Here is a 15,006-nt window from a genome sequence, read left to right as displayed (position 1 = left end):
CATGACGTAGGGGTTTATGTTCAGGCTGGTCTGTTTTTCTATAATTGTCAAGTGGGGAATGGTATCAAAAGCCTTGGCAAGGTTAAGGTAGGCTGTGAGAACCACCTTCCCCTCATCTATGGCCTTGGTGACTGTCTCGAAGAAGTCAACCAGGTTCAGTAGGAATGATCTGCCCTTAACAAAGCTGAATTGGGTCGGGTCAAATGTTTGGAGGTTCCCAATGTCTTTGTTAATGAGTTCTATGATAATGTGCTCCATAGCCTTGCAGACCAGGCTAGTCAGGCTTATGGGGCGATAGTTACCAGGGTCAGTTGTGGCCCATCCTTTGTGGAGTGGAATAACTGTTGCTGTGCACCATTCTATGAGCACATAGCCTGTGGGGAGGCTGAGGTTGAAGTCTTTTTAGGTGGCAGGTTAGTTTGTTCTGTAGTTCATGCAAGATGCAGCCTGGGAAACCATCTGGCCCCATTGACGCTGTGCTTTTGGCTTTTGAAAGGGCTGTTTTTACCTGTGCGTCTGTGATTTCCGGGACACTACACTTTTCCGGTATTGTTGTGGTACTTTTGGGGGTGAGAGGGGGGTGAAGTTTGCACTGAATCTATCTGCCAGGATGTTGGCAATATCAGTAGGTTCAGTATATTTTGTACTATTATGCACTAGCTCAGAGCATATCTGCGAGTTTCCACTTAGATTCTTGACATAGCTAAAGAAGGCTTTGTGGTTATCTTTTGAATCCTTGGCTATTTTTCTTTCAAAGTTAGCCTTGGATGATTTTATGAAGGACCTTAGTTTCTTACTGATACTGATCAGGGATGTCTTTCCTTCTTGGAATTTGCTTTTTTTTCTGAACTAGTTTCCTCCTTCTATTGTATAGCCTGTTTATGGCAGGGGTCCACAACTGGTTTCCTTCTCTTAGGGGAGTGAGTCTTGGTTTTGCTAGGGATCCATGCATCCTTGTAGGTGCTCATAGAGTGCAATTGTAAAGGTTCCTGCATCTTGGATACTGTTATCCTTTAGTGTGGGGGCTGTGAAACTTACCACCTCTGTCTTAAGTAAGGTGAAGTTTGCTATAGACAGGTTTTTCACTGTGGTTTCCTTGTTTGGGGGTGGTGGTGTGGTGTGGACATCCAGAGTGATTAGTTTATGGTCTGATCTAACAAGTGACGGGTTGACCTCCCGGTGCGGAACACCTGTCACCCATATTGGTGATAACCAGGTCCAATATGTTTTCACCTCTGGTAGGGGAGTTTACCAGCTGATCCAGGGATTTGAGTTGATAAATACCAGGAAGCGCTGGACCTGGGAGTTTGTACTTGAGTAGTTTTCCCAGTAAATGGTAGGGTAATTGAAATCGCCCAATATCAGGGTGTTCGGTAGGACCTTCATGTTTTCCAGTGTCTCCAGAAAGGTGTAGTGGTGGTCCTGGGTCATGGAGGGTGATCTGTAGCAGGCCACAATTTGCATTGCAGATTTGCCCGATGTTAGTTGCACATGGATAATCTCAGAGGTATCATGCTGCGCCACTAACCTGGAGGTGTAGGTATCCTTGATGAATATGGATACATACCCCTCCTTTTGTGTTTCAGTCCATGTTCTGTGGCCAAAATGTGTGGTATGAGTTGTAGCCCGGTAGTGCTGGGATGCTCTGTGGAGCCTTGAAACAGGTTTCAGTTACTGCACAGATGTTGACATTCTCCATACTGAGGAGTGCTTCGAGCGCTTGCATTTTGAGATTTAAACTCCTGGCATTGAGTAGCATAACCCTCATTTTTTTATTTGTGCTTTTTACGGAGGTGGGTTTGACTCTTGAGCCTTGCCTAAAAAAGGCACTATGGGGGCAGCAAGAGCTTTGGCCAGTATTCGAAAGCCTAGGGGTGACAGGTGAAAGCCGTCTCTTGCGAAGCAACGAGGCTTGTCGAGCATGTCATCCCAGACTGACAGACACTGGATCCCCTTTGAATGACACCAGAAGCTTAGCCAATTGTTGAAATTGATCATTTTTTCATTATACTGCGGAATCATTCTTGGTGAGGGTAGGATGCTACTCAGGGTCAGGGTCATACCCGCCTGGGCTACATGATCAGAGAGGTCTTCCATGTCTCTTTTCATGTAGTCCAGGGAGGTACATCTCAGGTCATTCACACCAACATGAACAATGACAGAGTCATATTTGTACTTGTTCTGGAGTGACCTGAGTGCTTGTGTTATGTGACTGATTCTGGCACCCGACAGGCAGCTAACAGTAACCTTCTCCTTGTCCAGCCTAGTGAGTGGGACGTCAGTGTGCCTGACTATAGAGTTGCCTATTACTAGTGTGTTAGGTATGTTATTTCGCCTTAAGGGCTGTGATTGTGCGGCACACTGATTTTGTGTTTTATGTGTTGTCTGGTTTGTGATGGGAGGTGCAGATTTTTTGGATGTCTGCTTTGGAGGTCTCTGATGTTTTTGCAGGTTTTTATTTAGAGCCTTTGAGTATGATTTTGTGTATTTATGTGTATTTTTTGCTAGTGCTGGTTTAGTATGTCTTTGTGAGGCTGGAGGTGTGGTGCAAGTGTTAACCTTCTCCTCTTGACTGCCTGTTCCAGTCTTGGGTGGAGAGAGCTTAGCCGCCAATTTAGCTATATAATTGCATCTCTCACATATGTTAATGTTTTGTGGTAGGAGGAGAGGGTTGTCTGTGTACATGAGGTAGTTGTAACATTGCCTCAGGATACCCAGGTTCACCAGCTGGACTGGAGAGTATACCTGAAATTGCCCTTTGGTCATGCCTGAATAGTAAGGTGAGCTGCTTAGTCACTTGGTTGGTGAGGGGTGAATAATGAGCCTTGCCCTGCTGGACAATCAAGTGTCAGGATATATTAGTGCTTGCTGTTAGGTCTGAGCAAGTGCTGGACTGTAGGATGCTATTTAAGTGCTTAGACTGAGAGTTAGACTACTTTCAAGGGAAAAACTAAAGAGGAGACTTGGTGGAGCCAGGAATAATTTAGCCCTAGCTAACCGGCGCTGCCCAGATGTGCAAAACCATGCAAACACGGTTTTTACAGCAGGGAAATGAACAAGATGGAAATTAGCACAAAATGGCCTATAAATTACTAACTTCTGGGCTGGAACCACTCCTCCAGGGACAGATGGCTGCTCAAAGCTCCCTCTCTCACAGGTGAACAGAGGAACCTTCTTCTATCCAAGTAAGGTATGGGCAACTCAGAAACTTGCAACACAGCCATGAATTCAGCACTAGCCTGAAAACTGGACTATACTAGCTTAGAAAGGTGGGAAACAAGGAAACATTTTTTTTGAAAAGATAAGGCAAAAACAGTAAAAAAAATACACTTAAAACAGCTTTAGACGACTACAAGCAGTAAACAGTACAATCAAAACAGCTTTAGATTACTGCAAGCAATCAGAAAAAGGCTTTTAAACAAATTACCCAATTAAACAGTAAAAAAATCTCAAAACTGAGCCCTGTGCCTGTAGTCTTCAATCAGACAAGTTCTAACTGCACACTTGTGCCACTGGGGTGCAGGGGAACCTTCTCCAAAAAAGAAGGCCTTATTAGTGCTCAAGTTATACAAACAAAGCTAGATTCAGCAGGCCTGAATCCAGTTTATGCGACAGCAAACAAGGCACACCAATTTCAGTAAGAAACAGTTCAAATATGCAGGCGCTATAAGCCTCTAACCAGAAATTCCCAGCTCAGAAGGGCAGAGTCCAGCCTCTCCTCTCACAAGAGTGCAGACCACAAACCTTCTTAATGTACAATGACTGGCCTGAAGCCCAAGTACTTAAACCAGAGCTAATACACTTTTAGAATAACAGACACTGAGCCTTCAATCAGCAGTTTCCAACTTAGAAGGATGTAAACTACCTGTCCTGCCACAACAGTGCAGACCATAAACCTTCTTAATGTAAAACAACTGGTTTGAAGCCCAAGTGCTTAAACCAAAAGGCTTAGAATGATAGCTACACTTTAATCAGGTTACTACCAAGCAGTAATAAATACAATTGAATACTTTTAAGAAGGCCTGGATTAGTGATCAAGTTATACAAAACAAAGCTAGATTCAGCAGGCCTGGATCTAGTCCATGCTACAGCAAACAAGGCACACCAATTTCAGTAAGAAACAGTTCAAGTAGGCAGGCACTATAAGCCTTTAACCAGAAATTCCCAGCTCAGAAGGGCAGAGTCCAGCCTCTCCTCCCACAAGAGTGCAGACCACAAACATTCTTAATGTAAAATAACTGACCTGAAGCCCAAGTGCTTAAACCATAACTAATACACTTTTAGAATAACAGACACTGAGCCTTCAATCAGCAGTTCCCAACTTAGAAGGATGTTAAGCTACCTGTCCTGCCACAACAGTGCAGACCACAAACCTTCTTAATGTAAAACAACTGGTCTGAAGCCCAAGTGCTTAAACCAAAAGGCATAGAATGATAGTTACACCAAGCAGTAATAAATACAATTGAGTACTTTTAAGATGATGCAAAAGCAAAATAAAGTAATAAAGTAGGAAGAAACACAAATACAGTGAAAGCAGATGAATAAAGTGCATTTTTTTGAGTGAGCAAATGAGATGGGCAAAAGAGGAGTATCCAAATGCAAATTTACAAGAGAGGCAGGCTGTTTCAAAGCCACCAAGATTAACACCAAAACAAAAGCAGGGAGGGTGGGTAGGAAACTAACTGAAAAAAGAGCCACAACTTTCAGCTAGATAGTATACAATGCAACACAAATAAATCATATTAAATGCTGTATTATTTGAAAAAAGTGCAGATAAAGATGTACTTCAATTCACTTATATGTCCAGTTGATTGCAGGCAGGTCTTAGCAGGCCAAAGCTCTGAGTTTAAGCAGAAAATAATTCAAAATGTACCACTTATATAAGGCAGAATCCGAATATCAATGAAGTGAAACTTCCCCCACTTATCATTGGTTATGTAGGAATTCTAACTAGCACTAAATTCTAACAAGCATTAACTGAAAAACAGAGCCACAACTTCCAACTAGATAGTATTCATTGCAACACAAATAAATCAATTTAAATGCTGTATTATTTGAAAAAAAGTGCAGATAAAGATTTACTTAAATTCACTTATACATCCAGTTGATTGCAGGTAGGTCTTAGCTGTCCAAAGCTCAGAGTTTAAGCAGAAAATAATCCAAAATGTACCACTTATATAAGGCAGAAACCGAATATCAATGAAGTGAAACTTCCCCCACATATCACTGTCTATGCAGAAATTCTAACTAGCACTAAATTCTAACAAGCATTAACTGAAAAAACAGAGCCACAACTTCCAACTAGATAGTATTCAATGTAACACAAATAAATCAATTTAAATGCTGTATTATTTGAAAGAAGTGCAGATAAAGATTTACTTAAATTCACTTATACATCCAGTTGATTGGAGGTAGGTCTTAGCCAGCTAAAGCTCAAAGTTTAAGCAGAAAATAATCCAAAATGTACCACATATAAGACAGAACCCGAATATCAATGAAGTGAAACTTCCCCCACTTATCACTGGCTATGCAGGAATTCTAACTAGCACTAATTTCTAACAAGTATTAACTAAAAAAAACAGAGCCACAACTTTCAGCTAGATAGTATTCAATGCAACACAAATAAATCAATTTAAATGCTGTATTATTTGAAAAAAAGTGCAGATAAAGATTTACTTAAATTCACTTATATGTCCGTTTGATTGCAAGTAGGTCTTAGCCAGCCAAAGCTCAGAGTTTAAGCAGAAAATAATCCAAAATGTACCACTTATATAAGGCAGAAACTGAATACCAATGAAGTGAAACTTCCCCCACTTATCACTGGCTATGCAGGAATTCTAATTAGCACTAAATTCTAACAAGCATTAACTGAAAAAACAGAGCCACAACTTCTAGCTAGATAGTATTAAATGCAGCATAAATAAATCAATTTAAATGCTGTATTATTTGAAAAAAGTGCAGATAAAGATTTACTTAAATTCACTTATGCATCCATTTGATTGCAGGTAGGTCTTAGCTGGTCAAAGCTCAGAGTTTAAGCAGAAAATAATCCAAAATGTACCACTTATATAAGGTAGAAACCGAATATCAATGAAGTGAACTTCCCCCACTTATTACTGGCTATGCAGGAATTCTAACTAGCATTAAATTCTAACAAGCATTAACTGAAAAAACAGAGCCACAACTTCTAGCTAGATATTATCCAATGCAACACATATAAATCAATTTAAATGCTGTATTATTTGAAAAAAGTGCAGATAAAGATTTACTTAAATTCACTTATATGTCCAGTTGATTGCAGGTATGTCTTAGCCAGCCAAAGCTCAGAGTTTAAGCAGAAAATAATCCAAAATGTACCACTTATATAAGGCAGAAATCAAATATCAATGAAGTGAAACTTCCCCCACTTATCACTGGCTATGCAGGAATTCTAACTAGCACTAAATTCTAACAAGCATTAACTGAAAAACAGAGCCACAACTTCCAGCTAGATAGTATTCAATGCAACACAAATAAATCAATTTAAATGATGTATTATTTGAAAAAAGTGCAGATAAAGATTTAGTTAAATTCACTTATACGTCCAGTTGATTGCAGGTAGGTCTTAGCCGGCCAAAGCTCAGAGTTTAAGCCATTCTTATTGTTTTTATTTAAAAATAACTTGTTTAACAGCAACCATTCTAAACTCATGTATATTATCAAAATACAATTTTAGTTCCCTTTGACCATCAGTAATTGCTCCTCTGCTTCTTCTGTGAGATACCCCTTCTTCTGCAACACTTTGAATTTGACAGCCGCTCTAAATAATTCTTATTACTTTTCCTTATCTTTCTTTCTTAGTTCTATTATATTTTAAACTCCATTTCCATTTTATCTCAACCCTTAGAAATCCCTTCTGCAAAAAAAATCTATCTTCCCTGATAATTCTTGAATAATTTTTACTAGCCTTTCATGAAATTCTTCTGTCTTGAATTCCTGATAGTAAATTCACATCTTCCGCTGGAAATTTCCCCATATATTTATCCACAAATCTTCTTTCTTTTATTATGTTTTCCCTTCTAGATCCCCATGAGTTTTGATTGAACAGCACAAATATGAGGCTACTGAAGACTGGATCTGACTAACAGCCATTTAGGGGTTGGGGGTTGGCATAATGGTTAAGGTGTGTACATTGCTAACACAAAGTACATGGTTTGATTTTCATCTGTGGTCACTAAGTAGATATTGGCTTGGTATGTAATAACTTGTAGACTGATTGCTTAGTATTTACCCATGAATCTAAGTGCAGTGGTGTTTAGGTCTTGATGTAAGAGAAATGAAAGAAAATATTTTGGTAGTGGTTGTTTCAAGTGTGGAAAAGTTATTTTTAGAGTTGGCAGAGAAAGTTGGCTGCACATATTCTAGCTGTGGTATGATAATTACTTTCTCAAAGGGCTCTCTGCTCTCAGCAGAAATAAAGTGAGTGATTTTCCATACCCAGTATAGGGTTTGATAGATTTTAGCTGGAAGTTTAGTGTGTGGTCAAGATAGAGGCAAATGTATTTAAAGCATGTGATGTTTTCAAGTAGTTGCTGATAGTGGGCTACAATGTGCCAGTTACTACAACAAAATTTCCAATGTAACAAAATCCACCCAAAGCAAACTCAAGGTTTTGCTGCTTAATGCTAGAAGTTTAAATCTTAAACTGCACTCCCTGGAAACACTCCTCACCTTGGAAGATGCAAACATTTGTGCAGTCACTGAGATGTGGTTCAAGGCTGTGGAGAGTACCCTGGCTGTGAAAGGCTACAATGTCTTCCACATGTTCAGCCCTCAAAATGAGCATGAAAGAACCAAAAAAGGAGGGGTAGCCATCTTCATTAAAGCAAAGTACACTTGGAGACTGGTCAGACAGTATGAATCTCTCAAACTACTCTATGTCCAATTAACCCTAAGCAAAATACCCGACCACATCATTGCTAACTATAGGTCCTCCACCATGAAACAAGAAAAGCACACCACCTACCTGAACTTACTGGAATTACTCTACATACAGCCCAACACCTTAGTCATGGGTCATTTCAACTATCCTTCCATCAACTGGGTGACATTTACAAGCACAAACATGCTCACCCAGAGGTTCCTGGACTTTGTTCATTCAAATGCTCTAGAACAGATAATCTTCACCCCCACAAGGGGCGCAAATTTCCTAGACATAGTACTCACCAACATGGGGCATCACTGCACTCCCCCTGTGTGATGTCTTCTCTGTATCATATGGGTTGCTAAGAGCAGACTTGTGCCTGGCCTACACGACAGTCTCTGACCCTGCCCTGATGGATATGCTTCACATACACAAATCTAATGGCACAAGAGTCAATTACTCTAGGGATCTTAACTTAGCCTGTGGCATTAACGGAACATGCTGGAGAGGCAAATATATCTCCCAGAGACTGCTGCTCCTCTGAAACAAACCTCTAATTCATGTGAAGCAGAGTTCCTCATCAACTATTCAAGTGCAGCCTGGGCAAATGGATGGGAGACCTGCTATACTATGCTCTGCCATTAGCCATATTAATGATTCATTAACATAGTTTATTCATTAGACAGGATGGTGGAGCTTGGCTCATTACCATTTTCAGGTGACCACCAGCATAACTCTGTGGGAAAAGATCAACTTTGAGTGAAGTAGCATGCTTGTCTGTACCACAGGAAGTAGCATGTTTGTCTGTACCACAGGAAATTACATTACTGGAAATGTTTATTAGAATCATATAATAAGAATGGTCTTAATCAATGTTATAATAATATAGGATAAAACTGTGAGGTTTATAAATATTTAAGTAGACTATGAAAAGTATACAGACACATATGTGTGTGTGTGTGTGTGTGTGTGTGTGTGTGTGTGTGTGTGTGTGTGTGTGTGTGTGTGTGTGTGTGTGTGCGTGTGAGCATTTTCTGACTGGGTGTTAATTAGAAAAAGTATATTATCTAATTCTGTGTAATCACTGTGTTCTACAGTTGTCACTCAACCCGATTCTCAATGGGACACTCACTGGTTGAGCTACCTCACCCCATTGCCCACACTGTAAAGCAATGGGACTTTAAAAGTCCAGCTTTTCAATCACGCCAAATTGTCATGGACAAAAACACAAATACGTTCATTTTTTCCATGGCAATTCAGTTATATCACCAACCTGGACCTGCAGGCACAGCTATTCCCTGTTAGGTCTGGGTGTTGTAAAATCATGCAGCAATTGGCTGCAACTTGTGAAGGGGGCAGGGATTCAGCCAGGAAGTGCCCTACAAAAAAGGTTGTGGCTGTAGAGCATTTTTTTTATTAGGACTTCTACAGCCGCTAATACTACAGGACTGTGCTTTGTCTGTTTTTAAAGCCTTCAAGCCAGGATTCCAGCCAGCGAGCCAACCAGCAACTCCAGCAGGCAAGATGTCTGCTAGCCAACCAACCAGCCAGCCAGCCATTCCAGTAGGCAGGAAGCCTGCTAGTCCAGCAAAGACTGTGGTAGTGGTAACTACAATAGTATTTTGTGGCTCCAGTTATTTAAAATGGGAATATTGTGTTTTATTTCAATTTAAGTTTTTAATGTTTAGAGGTAAATGGGATGCACTACACAGTATTTAAATCTGTGTAGTGATTATTTTGAGATTTCCAGTAGTAGTTTTTAAAGGTATAAAAGTATGTGTGTGTGTGTGCGTGTGTGTGTGTGTAATTATAATTGGTGTGGTTGTTCTGGGATGATTTAGAAGCATTAGTTTTTAAAGGCTGAAATGTGTTTATAGAATTTTTTTTTTTTTATTTCTGATGGGGGCAATTTTCAAAGATAAATGTAATGTGATATATTTCTATTGTGGCTTTTTCAGGGTACTTTGCATTTACAGATAGAAATGTCTGAGGATAGTTTGCTCTTTTTCATGTGGAAATGTGTGCAATTTAATGCTGTCTTCAAGAAGTTAAGATATACTGCTTTGGGTATTTTTTACTAGTGTTAGCTCTTGCAAGTCAATGTGTATGTGAATAACGTTTTATTTTTTGAGGGGAAATGTTCATAGGTAAATGTAGGGAATTTATTATTCTACTAGATACATGTTGTCGTGGCTGTTTCAGGAGAGTTTGCTTTTATAATTGGAAATGTGTGTATTTTATTTTATGCTGTCTTTAATAAAGTTAAAATGTACTGCTTTGCTTATAATGTGAATATGGGTGTGCTGTTTTTACTTGGGCCCCTTTATTGCATCATTATGCTGGGTAAATTACTGTTTTAGATTTATTTTTATTTCCCTTATTAATTGCTGTGTTTGAAGATAAAAGGGGTCCATAGGGTCTGCTGTGCACTGTCGTTTATTTTACACTAGCTGCTTTTGCAAGAAGTCCTTTTAAAAGGTAAAATGTTTACTTAACTTTATTTCAATTTTTTTGGGGGGGGGGGCAAATGCATATTTGGAAGTTCACGCAGTGCATTTAGAATTGTGCTAAAACAGGTCATCGTTGTTTCAGGTTAGTTTGCTTTTATAAGTAGAAATATGTGTATTTTGTTTTTAGTGTTTTTGATAGGTTTACAATGTACTGCTTTGATTATAATGTGATTATGGCAGTGCTGCTGTTGAGACACTTCTTTATTGCATTGTTATGCAGGGTAAAGTAGTGCTATATCTTTATTTCTTTTTTTCTTAATTGCTGCGTTCAAAGGTAAATGGGGTCTATGGTGTCTGCTGTGTATTCTGATTCATTTTAGAGTGGCTTTTTAGTGAAGTGAAAATGTGTGTAACTTTATTTTTTGAAGGGGTGGGGGCATGTTCTGTGGCAAATATAATGTGTTTCATTTTCTACAAGCTGTGTTAATGTCAAGTTTTCAATGGCCAAAATGCACCCCTCCATTACCTCATTTACTATTTTACCTTTTTAAATAGTTTGTAATGTTAATTCCCTTCTGCTCCATTCCTTAGGTCTTTCATGTGCCAATGTTTTTATAACAGTTTTCAGGTGCCATGTTTCTCAAACCAGTTCTTTCAAATGCCAGTGCTTCTAGCAAGTCTTCAGTGAATCTCTATCAACTACTTTACAAAACTGCTTCATGTTTCAGATGTCAATGTTTTTATGACAGTTTTCAGGTGCCAATTTTTTTCAAACTAGTTCTTTCAAATCCCAGTATTTTTAGCAACTTCTTTTGAATGCCAGAGTTTCTATCCATCCATCTGCAACCCCTTTTTCCGATTTTTGCACATGGAGTTGGGGTGTCATTTAACAGTGGCAATCATCTAGAGCCAAGAGCAGTTCTTTATTCTTTAGGTCTTTACTTAATTTGTATCAAACAACAACTTTACAAACTGCCTCATGTTTCACATGCCAAAGTTTTTATTACTGTTTTCAGGTGCCAATGTTTTTCAAACCAATTCTTTCGCGTGCCAGTGTTTCTAGCCATTTCATTCTTGTGCCAGTGTTTCTAGCCAGTTCATTTGTGTGTCAATATGTTACTGCACCCTACTAACACAATTTTGATAAATATGTTGCATATCAGGTAAGTACAGATTGAAGAATTAAGAGAGCAGCAGCCCCATCGCAGTCAACCAGCAACAAGAGAATGTGCAAGTGGCAGGATGGTTGGAAAACGGAATTCGACTGGATCGAGAGATGCAGTGATGTAAAAACATTCTGTAGGTACTGCAAAAAGGAATTCCTAGTGACCCATTGTGGAAGAAACCACATTGCATGACATGAGGGAACTGAACAACATAAGACTGCTATTCTTCAAGCAAAACCCAGTCACCTGATGACAAAGTGGGCAAGGAACACAAACCTTGAGGGACCAGAAGTTAGGATCATTACAGCAGAAGCCTCTGAGGTGTTCTATGCTGTTAAGCACAATATTTCCTATAACAGTTTGGACTGTGCAGTAAAGCTGGCCAGCCAATTGTACAGTGACTTGGACATTGCAAAAAAAATATGTTGTGGAAGAATCAAGGCTGAAGCCATTGCTGAAAATGTTTTCGGACCACACTCATTGGAATGCCTCCTGCATGACCTTTAGAAACCAGGGACTTGATTTGCAATATGATCTGATGCTTCCAACAAGGGAAACATAAAATTATTTCCACTTGTTGTGAGGTATTTTTCTAAAGAAGAAAGGGTGGTGAAGGGCCTTTTGGACTTCTATAAAGACCCTGATGAATCTGCACAGGCTATATCTCAGCAGATTTCAAACATTATGGAAAGGCACTCCTTGCCGTGGAACAGCATTTCAGCATATGAGGCTGATAATGCCAGTGTGAACAATGGGAAGAAATCTGGGGTGTATAACAGATTAAAAGAAAAGTGACCATCACTTGAGAAGGATAAATGTGGTGCCCACATTATTCATAATGCAGCCAAAAAAGCTGCAGCATAACTACCTTATGATGTGGAAATATTTGTGATGAAACTTTTCAGCCATTTGTCAGGTTCTGCCACAAAGACCAGGGACTTGAAAGACTTCTTTGAGTTTTGTGGCATGGAATTGAGAGTCTCTTAAGACATGTGCCAACAGGGTGGCTGTCACTCCTGACTAGCCATTGAAAAATCTCCCAGTGCTCCAGTCCTATATCCTCTCCCAGGGAGAAGAGGAGACCCCCGGCAGATATGGCTGCACTTTTCAGGTAATGAACATGGGGAGAATGCACTGTCTGCACTGCCCCAGTACTATTTGCATTTTCTCTGTGCTGTTCTTATGGGCTTCAATGAACATATAAGTACAGTAGAAAAAACTGCATTTACTGCCATGGAAACATTTTGTGTAATGGTTTCTCTCAAGGAAAAACTGCAGGCAAGAACTGAACGCACTTTCTTTGGAGGAAAACTTAGGGTACTTATTAGCACAGTTTAATAAGCACTTCTGTTAACAAACTGAAAAGAGACTTCATCTTGTTCTTGGAGACAGCAGTTAATTACTTAGAACAGTGGTTTGATTTTAATGAAAACAACTACTTCTTTACACTGTCTAAGTTATCTTTAACTTATGTCTTTGCTTTCAGTGACTTATTCAATGTGACCACTGCTCTGAGTCTGAAGGACACAGACGAAGACAAGCTTTTCCAGGACTATTTAGCAATTAAGCCCTTTCTCCAACAGTTATGCACCACAAGCTTGTCCCTGGGAGAAAAGTGGCTGAAGTTTTTCAGAGAAGGGCCTGAGCTGACTGCACTATATCCACTAATTGTTAGGGTATTATCTATACCAACATCAAATGTGTTTGCGGACAGAGTTTTTTCTTAGGTGAAAAATAAATGGACAAATATGCAAAACCGATGTAGTGTGAACTTGTTAAAAGCTGAGCTAATGATGACTATAAATTACCAGATGAAATGAAGTGACTTTTATTCACATATTGTATCAAACCAGGCCCTTATTCAGGACATAAAATCAAATGCAAAATACACATTTTAAAAAGAAGTTATTTAGTTTAGTTATCTTGTAGTGTGCAGTATGTAGATTTGTGTTTTTATTTAATTTATTTTGCTTTAGCATTAATTTGCAATAAAAATACACTTAATTATACACATTTTAAAAAAATTAGTGTGCTTGTGTGCAGTATGTTGATTTTTTAGTTTTCTTTCAGAATAGTCATGGTTAGTTTGATATGTAGAATAGTTTTCTTATAGTATGCAGTATGTAGTTTTGTAGTTTAATTTTTTTCTTTGCTTTAGCTTTAATTTGCCATAAAAATACTCGTAATTATACAAGTTTAAAAAAATTGTGTGCAGTATGTAGATTTTTTTGTTTACTTTCCGAATAGTCATGGTTAGTCTGATATGTAGATTTTTTTACTTTTTAAATAAACATAAGTGTCTCTTTAGTATGAGTAGTGTGCTTTTTTTCCTTTAATGTATACTTACTGTTACATCTGAGTAATGTGTGTTTTTGTAGGAATGCTTCACTTTAATGGTTTGTGAGATTTCAGTATGCTTTTATAACTTCACACTGTTGTACCCATACCTACATTTTCTTCAACACCTGGTGGTGATGTCATGGTATGGGGTGTGGCCAGTGTCATATTGGCCACATCTCATATCCCAGTTTGGCCCTTTTAAAAGATGGCAACCCTACTGTGTTCTTCTCTGTAAGTACACTTGATTGTTATTTATATTAATATGACAAATTTGGGAGATAATAGTACTCTCAATCCAAAATAATGACAGCCTCAGGAACAGTCTAAAAAGTTTTATTAAGCACTTTTCATCCAGTTAATAACACAAACTTCCTCCCAATACAAATCCTTTTAAATTTAAATATCCTTCCATCTTAGTCATTTGTTACAACAGTTGACAATAAAATTCCTCCCCCCCATTCCATTTAAAAATGTATCACCTAAATTAGATAGAAATTAAACAAAGACTTATAACAATTTATCTATCTAAACTTTTTAATTTAACACACACGCAAAGTATGGAACAAAAATTATTGGGTCCAGGATAACAGTATGCATTCAAATGTATTTGTGAAAGCAATTCTAGTTTTTCCAATTTTAAAGCACCACTACAGTCAGGAACAATCTGGTCAATGACCCAACATTTAAAAAAATGATCTTGGTTCAGTTAAACATTTTTTGCTAGAGCATTTTCAAGTTTGCCCCTGCTAATTTTATATAAACGTTAGTATACTCATTCTTTAAACTTTCTGTCCATCTTTCTGACATAGTAAGCAGGACACCCCTGGCATTTAGCCAAATAAAACACCATTTTGGAATTACAATTAAATCTCCTATTAGTGTGAAATTTCAAACCATTTACATTGTACAACCTACCCTATGTTTACAGTATGTAGCATTTTTCTTCAATAAATTCTTAAGATGAATCCCCCTTTTAAAAATCACTTTTGGGCAATCAACCACTTTCACTGTAATAAATGTGTCTTCAGTAAGAATGCACCAACTTTTATTAATAATACTTCTAAGGTTCAATGCATCCAAACTGAATGGTGCAATAACATTTATAGAAAAGTTGTTATTAGAAGGACTATGAGTAAGAGCTATTCCA

Source organism: Protopterus annectens, chromosome 3.part1 (genome assembly GCF_019279795.1).
Source record: "Protopterus annectens isolate FY-2018-M chromosome 3.part1, PAN1.0, whole genome shotgun sequence".
Classification (NCBI taxonomy): Eukaryota; Metazoa; Chordata; order Ceratodontiformes; family Protopteridae; genus Protopterus; species Protopterus annectens.
This window is presented reverse-complemented; position numbering follows the sequence as displayed.